This window comes from Anser brachyrhynchus (assembly GCF_964034855.1).
Source record: "Anser brachyrhynchus genome assembly, chromosome: 5".
Lineage (NCBI taxonomy): Eukaryota > Metazoa > Chordata > Aves > Anseriformes > Anatidae > Anser > Anser brachyrhynchus.
The window spans coordinates 38,808,050-38,821,918 of NC_137699.1; the positions used below are offsets into that span (position 1 = coordinate 38,808,050).

Genomic DNA, 13,869 nt, shown 5'->3' on the forward strand with positions numbered 1-13,869 from the left:
TTCAGAAAACAAAATGAGGGCAAGAATTTGAACAGGATGGGGAGTTGAAACAGAAGCTTTTAATTGCTTCCTGATTGCTTGGGTCAAGTGTTGAATATGATAAAAGGGAAAGCAGAACAACATGATTTTCTGTTTGATTCTCGCTCCTGCTGTTCTCTGAATGGATATGGTGACGCACCAGGGAGGGGGAAGAGATGGGAGAGAGAAGAGAAGGAAATGGCTTCTCAAGACTTTCTACTTTTGTGCATGAAAAGTTGAAATATTGTAATTTTTATTTTTTTTTACCATAATCAGCAGTAATCATCCACCTCTATAATGTTTTGTAACCTCTTGATTAGCACAAACTTTATTTGATGCTTATCAGTCCAAAGCAAAGGGAACATGAAATTAACTTAGGGTCAAATCTTGGTTTCCCTCCTTTACCAGCTTCCTTTTGACATATGTAGTAATATTGTTGAATAAGGAATGAGTTTAAACTATGTATTTCCATGTTATTCAACACAACATTTTTCTTTTGAGCATTTTACTTTAGCCAACCCAAACCTGAATACTCCCTTAAATACAGCAGGCTCTGGTGTAACTGTCTGGCCTTTCAACTTTCTTTCAAATAGAAAATTAGAATTTCGGACTTCTGATCGTGTAATTCCAGTAGATGAACTGATGTTGAATGTAGATATTTCTTTTCCAGTTTTGTGACAAGTCACACTGGTCCAAGGAGCATTTCCCTTCCGTTTTGAAAGCTGAACATTTTTATCCTCCTCAAATGGGAATATTCCCACATTGTTGTCTACAGGAGTTTGTCTTTCTCTCCTGCATCTGTATACAACACAGGCAGGGAGGCTGCACATCTGAAACAGCCACAGGGAGTCCTCAGGAGGCATCCTGAAGCCATGTGAGGAGTCATCAGCAGGGATTTTTCGGTGATGATCTCTTGCCAAAATCTCCCTTGCGTTTTATGAAGCCGGTGGAGTGCTGCTTTAGTGAGCCTTAGCTGCGATGAACAAATCCTGTATGGGTTAAAATAAGTTGGGACGTCGCCTCCTGTCCTCCCAACTAGGCTTTTCTTCCATAGAAATTCACTGCACATCTCTGAATCCCCTTCTCTCTCCCCACACTCTTTTTTGTGAGGCATGTATAAAGGGACGTTGTTCAAAGATATTTTAATAAAAGTGACTCAGAGCTGCTGTATGTTCCAAACTTATTAAAAACAATAATGATTTTGCACACTGAAAATGAGGCTGGCAAGTTCAAACTTTACAATGCAAAACGTGACAATCTTCCTTGTCCCTATTGCCTTCTCTCCACTGCGAGGTTAGTGGACAGTCCCATTCAAGAGGGCAGTTTTTGAGGCATTTAAAAAGGTCAGTTTTTTGAGGCCAGCTGGAGTTGGGTTATTGATACATACGATATCCCTACAGGGATCTAATTTGCAACATGGGGCTTTGTAATTTCATGCTAGACCAGCATAAAATGGAAGAATAACTCATCCAGAAGGAGAGGATTATGTAACAGTAGTGAAGGAGAATTTGCACAGACAGTAAAGATCCTTTGGAAAGTCATGTTGCTGGTTCTGCAGTGCCATACACTCGCTAATTGGTTTCTAACAACAGGGAGATACATTACCAGCAAGCAGAAAAAAAGAAGGGAAGAAAATAGCTTGGTATTAATACAGCTCACCTTTGAAACTCACTCAGACAAAACTATATTGCAGCTGAATAAAATCCTCCGGTATTGCCCAGGCTCCAACTAATGAATGCCTGCATTTCCTTCTCCTTTCCTTTTCTTTCCCATGGTGTTACTGACTGTGACAAAAACAGGATCTTTGGTGTCATTGGAGTGCTTCAGCCACCGACAATGCAGAATGAGACGTTTGGCGCAGGGATGCACACAGCCTGTTACAGGTCATGTCAGACAGAAGCAGTACGTGCGCTGAGAGGCACAACACGCTGCATCGAGGATTTGGTGTGGAAGTACGCCGAGTTAATGGAAGCTGCAGGCTCTGCCCTGGAAATGACACTTGCCAGCAAGAGCAGAAGAACTGCTGACATGCAGAAAAAACTTTGAAGGTTGATGAGCTGGATTCGGAAACCTCATTAATTATTCCAACACACAGATGCTCTAAAGGTGCTGCAGATCTTCACTGGAGAGTAGGGTAGACAGCATTACGCAGCCCACTTTGCTTGCCCTGGAACTGGAGCACCAGAGGATGGGGATGATGTGAAAGTAGCAATGACAGTGCTGTAGACAGCTAGTCTAGGCTGCTCCTAATTTTAAAATAGCGACAGTAGACGTACAAATAAAATAGTGTAGGTGTGGGGCAGCTTAGTTTATTTAGGGGTTGCTGTAGGCCATGGATCAGTCCAGAATCTGAGTGGAATCTAACTGAAAGACAGAGAAAACAAGATCAAACAGGTAGAACTGCAGAGTAGAGATCTGGATAAAAATCAACGAACAACTGAAGGCAGAGATCATGGGAATGTCCTGCTGGATTTCTGCATGCTGGGATAGTAACAAGTATAAAGGGAAAGATATAGCAGCAGTGAGGAATATGCTTGAAAATGAGAGGCAAACTGGTGTTGAAGGAGAAGATGTATAAGCAAGAAAAGCTCCGAGTCCACCAGTTAAGGAACGTATTAGAAGAATTTGACAAGCTCAGGAAAGTTCAGAGAAATTGCATTGTGCAGATGAAAGGCAGACTAGAAGAATATGCTGAGAAAGCTGCATTTTTGGTGGTAGTGAATGAAAACAGATCCCAGGCATGCTTTTCTTTACGGCAAGAGTCTGCTGAAGCCAAACTTCTGGAGGACTTGCTCCCTTTGGTTAAAAAAACAAAAATTCTTCTGTTGCCTTTGGAGCATCATAATGCTCCTGCTGTTAGTAGCAGCTTGCTTTGGAGTTCTCGGTTACTGTTTTATCATGAGCAACATTCCAGTACTGTTTAGTGGCCATACATTTGATACACTGATGGAAGTGTTGTACCCGTACTTAAGTTTTAAATGTGCAGGACTATTACTATTTTAAGAATAGTTACAAAGGCACTGCAGAGTTGTCCACATTGATTTAATAATCTCCTCTTCCATGCCTTCATGCATAAATTCACTCATTTTTTTTAGAATTTAAGGAAAATTTAGGTTCTGACCATAGGTATTTTTGAATGAAATTGTTACTGTGAATATATTTTACAGTATCTAGCTGCATGCAGTACAAACTCAACAGAGGATTCTCTGCCTCAAGCAAAGGAGACAAAAAAATTGCACTTTGTGCTAATCTGACTGAAAGTAGGAATATGCAATACTTGATCCTGGAATTTGCTTCCCTACTAGAGTGCCATCTTCCAAGTTTTTTCAGCAGTGGGTCACATTGCAGAATATATCTTTTCTCTGGACTTTGAGGAAGAGCATGGAAGAATGTCAAGATGTAGGAGAGATCCATGTGTTAGTTTAGGTTGGTTATGAAGGGCTTTCATTAGTGGGCATTAATTCAGACAGTGCGTATTTATGTTTAGCTAAAACCTTTTGTTTGTACATCTAGAGACAATAGGAACAGAGGAACTTTTTAAATACAAATAAATAAATAAATGCCACTTTGTGGATGGAAAATTAAATCCTAAAGACCAACATGGCAGCTGGCCAACTGGTAATCATGCTGAGCCTTCAGAATTATCCCTGACATTTATGTACAAAGCTAGTAGACGAACCTTGCCAGGCAGGAGCTAGCAAACAAGCAGTACGCTGAACAAATATGATACTGGGAAAAAACAAAAACCACCACCACTACCACCACCAAAACACCTTTGTCAGCGAAGCGAAAGCTGTGATTCCAGGACATCATTTTTGCTAGTGATATATGCAGCAGCTTGCAGCAGTAGCAGTGAAGAAAAATTCCAGAGATGAAAAGGCTAGAACAACCCCTTAATCTCCTTCGTGCCTGTCCTGTGTGACAAGAAAGTCTCCCTTTGAAATGAGAAGAGATACAGCCTAGAAGAGGAAAGTTTGAGCATAAAGAGATTGGGCAACACTCAGAGGTAAGGTGAAGTCAGAACAAAGAGGGTTTCTATTTAAGATGCTGAACTGTGACTCAAAGGAACTAAATTTTCTTCCTGCAACCTTCCTCCTTTTCCTCTGGCAACTCACTTAATCTCTCTGTATCTCAGTTCCCCAACTGAATAATGAGGGAGTAATATTAAAGAGTGTCTCTTTTGATACTTGAGAGCATTTATTTTTTGTTATTATTATTTTTTTGAAACTTGAATCATTTTACAGAACCAAGGGAGGGGATGATAGGGTGTACAGTTAAAAGAGCAGAGCAGAGGCAGGGAATATCCCCTTGCAAAAAAAGGAGCAGTAACAAAAGGCTGAGGGTAGGAATCTGTTAGCCTGGATCGACGTCATCAGTCAGAACAGTTTATGTACACACAAAAAGGCCAGCTTTAGTCAGAGAAAAAGCCTGGTGCAATTAGGACCCAATCTAGAGACCTTGAAGTAATAATGTAATTGCATAATACTAATAGTAAGAGATGAACTGCCTCTGTGGGGGCACCTGCGCCAAGGTAGTCTGAACTGGCATTTCACTGACAACTGCAGCAATGCAAAGCTAGATTGATATTATTTAATTTTTCTTGTCCACTTCCACAGGGAAAGCCATGAGGAAAACAAATGTTTGTTGGGGACAAAGGGAAAAAGGAAACATGGCCACCAAGAAAGGGTTCCAGAACTGGGTAGGGTTACTGGAGGTAACTCTGCAACGGGGTGGATAGCTGTGTTGCTGTAAATTTTCAAGAGATCTTCTCAACCAGCTTCAGCTGCCGTCCTGTATGCGTAACACACCCAAAATCTGATGGTGGCATATATAAAACTTAAGAGGCTTCTGTAGGAGCTGATGGCAGCGTTACAGTTTGCATATGTATTTTCAGTATAAAATCGTTGCTTCACATAACACATAAATATGTGATGAATTCTGCAGAGAGGAAACATCTCCCTGTTTTTGATAAATTGTTTCAATAACACTATTTACAGGTGACACAAAAATAAGGTTTATCTGTTAAGCTAGGGTTAAAGAACCAGAATGAGCCAAAAAATAACATATGCAGCACTGTCCTTTCTACACTTGGCAGTCTTTATGAATGATATGTAGAAGGCTCAGATAATCCTATGATGTTTCTGTCTTTTCTGTCTTTATTTTAGGGGGAAAATAATATATGCTTGGTTATAACAAAAAAAGCAAAGTTGTATTTTTAATTCACACTTTTTTTATGCTCTGAATGTAGTTGTACGGCTGAATTCCTGCAGGGGAAATCTGTGCAATTACAGTAGGTGACAACACCTTTCCATTGAAGATACCATATGTACCAGAAGGTGCTACACAATGCTATAAGCAGCAAAGAAGCTGAGCAGGAAATGACTTGAAACAGGTATGTAAGCATATGTGTTACACAGATATATTTGTGTGTTATACAGACTTCTCCTGTATTTACAATTCATTATAAGTTTAGTTAAACCTATATTTAAAGCAGCAACACGTTGATTTTAAACATTAATTTTCTTTGTCTGAAAATTTTACGTACAATGGTGAAAACTAGCTTTTCTTGCCTGCCTTATTTCATTTGCACTCTGATTGAGTTTGTTACTTTTCTGGCATTTGTTCTTTCCAGGTGCGTTCTTGCATACAATTTGAGGTGTACATGAGGTCTCATGAGGGTTCACATGCACACCCACTTTTACAGAGATTCTAACTGGAAGAGCACTGTATGTTAAGGAGTTAGTGATCTGTCATAGCTTACCTGAGAAGGTGCAGGCCTGTGCTGTCCTGTCCTGTCCATACACATTGGTATCTGAGTCCGTGTTGCGCTGCATGTGCACTTTGGCAGCAGGAAAAACTTAGCCTGCTAATTGTACTGAAGAAGCCCTTTGGCAGCTCCCATTTGGCACCAGTGATTACACCACCTGCATATCCTGTATTTATCTTTTAGTGAAGCAATGTGTTTACATACAAATGTCCATTTGTTTGACAGTAGAAATGATGAAAATAGCTATTTTATTCTAAGAAAATTCTGGAAAAGCTCAGGAAAATCATACCAAAACGCCAGTGACCTTCTTCATGGATGGGGTCTGCAACATATACCAAGTCCTGACTGGAGATCATCCTCCAATGGTGCACAATCCAGAGTTTCCTGGCCTTTGAAGGCATATACTGTTATCTATAGTATCTTCTTTTTCCTTATAGTGTTGTCAGCTGCAATAAATTGAATTCTAGTTAATACCTCTCAGAGAATCACTCACTGAGTGACTTTCATACTGGGGTCTTAAGAAAATACTTCCATTGCTCTAACTTTCTCCCATCTGCTAAATGATGGAAAGAATGAAGTACACTCTCTAAATATCTGGTCTGTAATTTCTCTCTGTAAATTGCACTATGGATATTATGTCCTGCAGTAAATGCTCGAGACCTTGAGCACACTCTCACCTTTTGTGCATGTTTATTGACATAGAGTCCTTCCCCTAAGGGTGCCAAATTGTAACATATGGCAGGTGTGGTAATATCCCCATCTTTGGGAGTGAAGAGGATGTGTGATGAGATCCAACTTACTTTCCAAGATCACATAGCCTACGGAAACTGAACTTAGATCTTCAGCAAGTCTAATAAGATGAGTATTGCTTTTGTGTTTAAAGCAATTAGCTCTAAACAAAAGACCAGTACCTCATTAGAAGTCTCCCTTGTACAAAGAAAGTAAGTTTCTTCTTTCAGATAGTTGCGTGACTGAACACTGAGGTGACACCTCATATGATGACACCTAATGATCAGTGAACAGAAATAGGAATCCAGAACTTCTTGATATATTTATCTACAGATGTAGGCTCATCCAGTCCAGATGTTTGAGACCAGTGAAGCTTTGGCTGACCCAGATTCTTCTCTTCCTCAGGCCTGCCTCTGGTACCATAACAGCTTTGAGGCTGTTGGAAGAAACTTGCTAAAAAATTGCAAAATATGCATTTTTAGCAGTGTTGCACTCCCGCAGCTCCTACTGATTTCCCATGAGGCTGAGGTAAGTCAGTTTTGCAGAGATGCTCCAGACCCTCTGTATATATTGGTGCTGACTTCAAAGGAGGCTGAGGATCTGACACTAGAGAAACAAGAACAAATACATATAAGAATCCTTCCACTGCAGGCACAAAGCCTGCAGCGCAACTTACTGTGCAACTTACCTGTCTCCCATAAATTGTCACATTCAGCAAGAAAGAACCTGGAGGAAAGATGGAAATAGTACATCAAGCCATTGTATCATTTGAAAATAATCTTTTCCAAAGGGAATATTGGCTAGGGACTTTTTTAAGAAGATGGAACTTCACAGCTGACAAATGTACCTAATATGTCAATGTAGTAATGAAGTTAGTTCTGCACCGTTTGGAAAACAGCAAATTTCCTTGCAAGGTTTGTGATTAAACATCTAACAGAAAATAATGATTTCTTTGCAGGCACTTAGGCACAAAATATAAAGACAAAAAGGGAGAGCCAACCAGAGAAAGAACCTGCTAAATATCACTATTGAAAGCCACCATTAGAGTCTTCTTAATATTCACTGTTCATTATAAAAACTAGTATCTATAAAACTGAAGTACCCAATGGGAGAAAGTATGACATTTAACTTGCAGAATGCCTTCTCCCTTCAATTCTTTTTCTCACACAAAACTGATGCTTATTTTGTAAAGAACAGTTCAGGAGAGGAGAAAGGTAGCATATTGATTTGGATGTGTATCTTGTTATTGAGGAGGAGCGACAGATTAGCTGAATTACAAAAGAGAAAAACTGTATTTTGCTGCATATAAGCAAAGATTTCTATAATGAGTTTGAGTAAGTACGAGAGCAGTATTGACTTGCATGGGGATGGAGTGGGAGAGAAAGGATTTCTGCCCACTGTGATGAGCATGGGGAACTAACTGTACCTTTCAGAAGCCCTTGCCTGAACCTGCTGGAAAGGTTTTTTATGTTGAACAGAGATTCACATTTGCACTGCTTGAATGTACACAAAATATTAGAACAAATGGGAAACAGAGAACAAATCGAGTATGAAATATTTTGAAGAAATCTGAACAAACAATGTTTTGAAGGAAGTTGTTGCTTCTTCCTGCATCATTTCACTCTTATTTTTCATTGTTTCTCTCTGTCCTTCTCCTAATTTACATTCCGATGAGGAAAAAAACCAAAAAACAATACCTTCCCTTTTCTACATATATATTTTCTTTTCTGAGAAACCCTTTCAAAAAGAGAAAAAATGAAACAAATGCATGGAAAATGGTGCAACATGTAGACAGGATTTCTACTGTAATGTCTACTTACTGACTGGCATGGTGGTAGATACAAACTTGGGTATAACAACCCAAAAGGCTGTATGCCCTTCTGTGATTCTAGAATGCAAAAATCTAAGTGCCTTAGTCTGTATTTTCAAATAAAGGCTTCCAAAGTCTGTCTTTTTAAAAATGAGGCAGCAGGAATTCCCTTATCTGAGAAATAAACTAGATAAAAATGATAATCTGCGTCAATAAAAAAAAAAAAAAGATTTCATTTGGTAGACTTCTCCTTAGAGAAGAGACCAGCTTCTTTTTAAATAAACAAGCATGTTGATTTATTCATAATTACTGTGGATAGATATTTTTGCCAATCAAACATAACAGGTATGCATTGTAGAACAACTCCATAAGGAGTTGAGAGGATGCAATTCATTAAAAACAAACAGGTCACTGCATTTAGGCAAGAATAATGAACTGCAAAAACAAAAGGTGAGGAAGGACAAGCTAAGTAACAGCATGGCAGAAAAAGATTTGGATGTTAACATACATCATAGGCTGAATGGGAGTAAACAATGTCATGCAGCTGTGAAAAAAAAAAGCAAACACTTACTGCAATTTTTAGCCAGTGGTATCACCTACAAAACATCTAGCAATTCTTCAGCTCTCCTTCAAGATGCTTATGCCCCAGCTGGGATGCTATGTCCAATCTGGGGTACTTTAAGGAAGGTATGATCCTATTGGGGAAAAACAAACAAACAATCAAACAAACAAAAACAACAGAGGAAGACACCAGTGATTACCAAGCTTCATGGAAGTATAATTGTAAGTAAAGGCTAAAGGAATCGTCCTAAGTTTAGACTAAGCTTAGTCTGAACGGCTGAACATCAGAGAAAAGAAAACTAAAAGGTAAAACAATAGCAGTCTTCAAATACATAAAAAGTAATTTCAGTGAGAGGAACAAACTGCTTTCTGTGTCCTCTTCATTTTGCTTTCATAACTGTTTGCTCATCACTTTTGAAGTACTGCTTGGAAATCAACGTTACCCAAATAATACTAAGTATAGTCTTTGCACTACTACCATTTTCCTGGTGCATTATAAATACACTTAAGAAATACAATTTGGGAAAGGCAAGGCAGAATGGGAAAAAAATCTTTTCCATGATTGCAGATTGCTCTCCTCCTCTAAAGCAGCTGCTGTCAGAAATTGTTTTCAACAAACCTTCGCCTCACCTCTGTGCTGAATGAGCTTACAGAAAAAGCTGGCACGAGCTTGATTTGAAATGAAATAACTCCCATTTTAGAGTGGACTGTGTGATGAAGATGTAGTTATAAAATAAATAATGATTCAGCTCTAACTTTCAATTTTGTCCTTATTAAGTTGCTCAACCAGGTGTTGAAGCCAATAGAATTTGCTTTTTCCCCTGTTGGAAAGCTATTTTGAGTGCAGCGTGACTGAAGAACAGCCACTTATTAGCTGCTCGGCAGTGCTTTCGGCTTTTCTGCTAGAATCCCCCGCAATTGCTCAAACAACACTTTTGCCAATACTCATCTAGCTCAATCAGTACCTATAACACTGGGGTATGAAATTATGCGGTGGTTGCAGTGGTGGTAAATTGCCTGCTGTTTAACATCTCTGTTTCATGGCCTGGTACTGGGAGGGATGCAATGCTGATTTTGAGCTTCAGTTTGTATTTAATTCTTTCTCTCTTCACTCTATCCACTTGAATTCCCCTGTAGTTTCAGTGCAGTATGCATCCTGGCAGAAATTCCTGAATAATGTTGCAGAGTTGCCATGGTTTGTGCTGGAGCTATCTTTCCTTCAGTGATGAGTGATGTAATCCTTCTGCATCCCAACTGGACTGTGAGGATTAATTAAAGTTTGCAATGCGCTGTGAGTTCCTCACATGCTACTGAAGTGGAAATTATTGTTTGTTACAGCCAGTTTGAATGCCATCTGGGATTTCCATGTTAGTGTTGCAGCTCTGTTGTGCGTCACCAGGCTGGAGCTGGTACCATGAACGAAAGACTAGCACTGCACTCTGTTGTTGTGTATTTGGTGCTGTGTTCAGAGCCTACTTAAGGACAAATACTTCCTGAGAAGCTGAACTCAGGACACTGGCACTCCATGGGCTTTTCTGTAGATTGAAGCCTGCAACATCCCCTTCCTTTTGCTGTACGCCCACTCAGCTATGAGCTGGATCTACACAACAGCAGATCCCTTCGACCTTCTCCACCACCACCCTTGCCAGCTTTGAGAGACTGTGCAAGAAATGACGGAGGAACTGGGCTCTGCACTTTGCAAGAGATGCTTTCTCCCATGCAACAGAATTGTACCTTTCTGTTGCATCTAAATCCCTCAGGGACACGGCAGAAGGGACTGATCTTAACCGAAACACAAGCACAGCGATTCCGCAATATTCTTGTATGCTTTTAACACCTACAGAAATGAACCTAAAACTTGCTTTGCTAATTTGCAGGGCCAAATGAATGTCTGTGTACTAAACAGCACAGCCATGATTTGTTACTCTGCTTTTATTATCCAGCTTTAGTTCAGCTCAGAGCGCGTTTTAAAACACACCCGTGTGCCTTCAGTCTTTGCAAGCCCCAACAAACAAACCAGGTTTAAATGAATGCGGGAACTCCCCCGGTATCCTGACAGATGCTCATTATTGACAGAGAAAATGACATAAAATGTAACCACCCAGTTTGCTTCTGAGGATTCCCTGCAAAAGATGAGCTAACAGTTTGAAATTCACTTCCTAGATGAAAGAGTCTCTTTTGTTTCTTACACAAATAAACTGGGAGGATTGGCTTTCCAAAAAGGGTGCTATTAAAGAGGTACAAATATAGAACTGTCACCACGCTATTATTGTTAATATTATCACATAACTTAGCATAACTTGGCAGATTTCAATCTTACAGTTAAGACCCCACTGCTTAATGCTAAATAAACACTTGCCAAAAGTTAGATGCTGTCCCAATGAGCTTCCTGTGCCCTCCATCCCCCATAGCATCAGACTCTTCAGCCTTTGTAGTGTCCTCTCTGGTTTTGTGAACAAGCACCAAATGGAATTGGCAGGAATTTTGCAGCAGTGGTTCTTCATTGAGGACATTACAACAAATCTGTCAAAAGCAAAGTTAAATAGAAAAATGTAGGAGACAAAACAGAGGGACAAAGCAAAAGAGGGGATGGAGAGGAGCAAAAGCGGTAGATGAACGTAGGAAAGAACAGACAGGACGAAGGAAAAAAAAAAGGCAGATTTGGGGAGAAGAAATTAGAGGAGAGACATGAGAAGAACTGAAAAGGACAGAGAAGGAACTGGGAATGAAAATGAAAGAATGACACAGGAGAAACTGGCATTAAAATTTTTATTATGAGATAAGTGTAATTTATTGTCATTAGAGCTCCTTTAATTACCTTTCAACCTTTTTTTTAATGATGCCCATATGTTGCTTGTAACAGGGTTTTATGACTTTTGTTCTCCCACCTTTCCCATGGCTTACATTCCTACTTTAATTACTAGATTGACATCAGATGCCTTGCCTAATGTTTTTGCACCAGTGCTTCTATTCGTGGTGATGCTGCACTTGGGGAAGCAAAAACACCTGCCTCTCCTGGTCGAAGGCTACTTGCTGTTCTTGAGGATCTCCACTAGATGGCAAAGCCGATATTTTTGTGGAGTTTCCAGGCCACCTTTAGATAATAATTCACCCTAGGGGGAGTAGTAACAACAGATCCTTTACTGCATGGATTAAACATGGTGATTAAAAATCACTGAGTAGATTCTATGTGGAAAAACGTGTATTTCCTGGGAATAATAACAAAACAGGAAAAACGTGTATTTCCTGGGAATAATAACAAAACAGGAAAATAAAACATTCAGTTACAAAATGGTAATGCTATTGGGAAAGCACAATGTTCACTCTTTTCTCTGCAAATCTCTATACGAGCGATGCAAATCTCAAAACTCTTTGAGATAGTATTACTACTTTTCCAGTTGAAATAAAATTTTATGGAGAAAATAATGTTTTCTCATGTTCAATCTTTGAAATTTTTGTGGCTAGCCCAGGCCTCCTCAGTCTGAATGTAATCCAAGGTAAGTAGGTAAACCAGAGGCAGTTACAGTAAGATATAATCTCTTAGTCTGTGTAATTACATACATAAGAAGTACAATGAGGTTTGCTGTCAATTTTTTCCCTCCAACATGCCTTTATGACAAAGATTGTAATTGTGAAGACAATCGCTGATTTTCTTCCCTTACCTCTGTGAAGTTTACGTACCATTTTAACCACGCTGCTTCAAGAAACTGATTTCATCACTGAAACTTGGTTGCACATACATAATTATACAGTATGAAGAAATGCAAAGAAGCAAATCAACCAAAAGAGGCTATATCTAGATGGCATTTGTAATAAATCAATATATCACTACACAGACTTTGTACACACAGGCCACATACCTGACATTATAAGACACTCAACGTTCTTTATCGCTCAATTTTACATTGTACTGCTCTTTCATGTAGTGCAATATATCTGCTGAAGGACCTACAGGAGGAAAAAGGCAATAAAACATTGCCTTTAGCTTCCTCCAAGAAATTGGCCTCGTCTGTGCCCAAAAAAAGCCTGTATCAAGAAATTGTTTAGCAACTATTAAAAAAAAAAAAAAGGTGAATTTACCCTTCTTTTTTACGAACAAAATCATTTATTTTTTAGAACAAAATGATTTCTTTCAGATTTGGCTTCTTTTCTATCAGCAGGAGGAAGGGAAGGATTATTTACTTCTTCAATAGTTCTGTAGGTTGACCCAAATTTTACTTCCAACTGTTGACAGTGATGACAAGGAATATTAGAGCCTTTCTCTACTGGTGCCTGGTTGAGCTACATCTGGCATCAACTATATTTGTTCAATGGCTCCCAATCAATTATATCCTGTAGTACTCATTTTTCTGAGTATCAAGACAAGTAAAAAGATGAGGCTGTTCCCACTCCATGTAGATGAGATGGTAGCATGAAAAAAGTCAGCGCTATATTTGGAGTGTTCCTAATTGCACTGTTCTATTTCCAGCTGCCGAAATCTGCACTAGAATTTTAATTAAGGGCTAAATTCATGCAGCAGATCCTGACAACAGGAAACAGTTATGTTATTTAAATAGGCTTTGCAACGATCAGATTTCATCTCCCAAAGCAGCACTCAGATGAATATTAAAGCCACTTTTGTTCTTCTGGAAAGAACTGCTATCACACACACCAAGCCGAAGGAGGTCACATCCTCGGCTGAGGAAAAGCCATTAAAGCTGGGGCAGCTCTCCAGACGATGACTAAGGTTTAAAACAAGATAAAAAAAAAAAAATAATAAAGCTGCCTTCTTGCACACAAACGGCCGGGAGTACTCCCACACGAGGCAGACGCACGCCGTGGGAGCGGGGAACTTCCCTCAGGGCGCCCCCACAGCCACAAAGCCGGAAGCCGCGCCGTCTGCGCCCACAAAATGGCGGCCGCGAGGCCCCGTCTCCAGCTCCGCGGCGCCCCCAAATGGCGGCCGGCGGCGCGCCGCGCTGCGGAGGCCGCAGCGCCGAAGTGC

General features: G+C 39.9%; 1 long non-coding RNA gene across 3 annotated transcripts; it reads right to left on the minus strand.

Annotated features, from left to right (window-relative positions):
• Positions 1-25: 25 nt before the first annotated feature.
• On the minus strand, positions 26-13,853 carry LOC308196712. Of its 3 annotated transcripts, XR_013952359.1 has the most exons (6): positions 12,746-13,853; positions 11,245-11,408; positions 8,896-9,019; positions 7,203-7,240; positions 5,780-7,120; positions 26-2,191 (listed from the first exon to the last, which is right to left on the minus strand). It is a non-coding gene; the product is annotated as an uncharacterized lncRNA (long non-coding RNA). The 3 variants fall into 3 exon arrangements; XR_013952360.1 differs by having other exon boundaries at positions 5,780-7,114; positions 11,245-13,853; XR_013952361.1 differs by having other exon boundaries at positions 11,245-13,853.
• Positions 13,854-13,869: the final 16 nt, after the last annotated feature.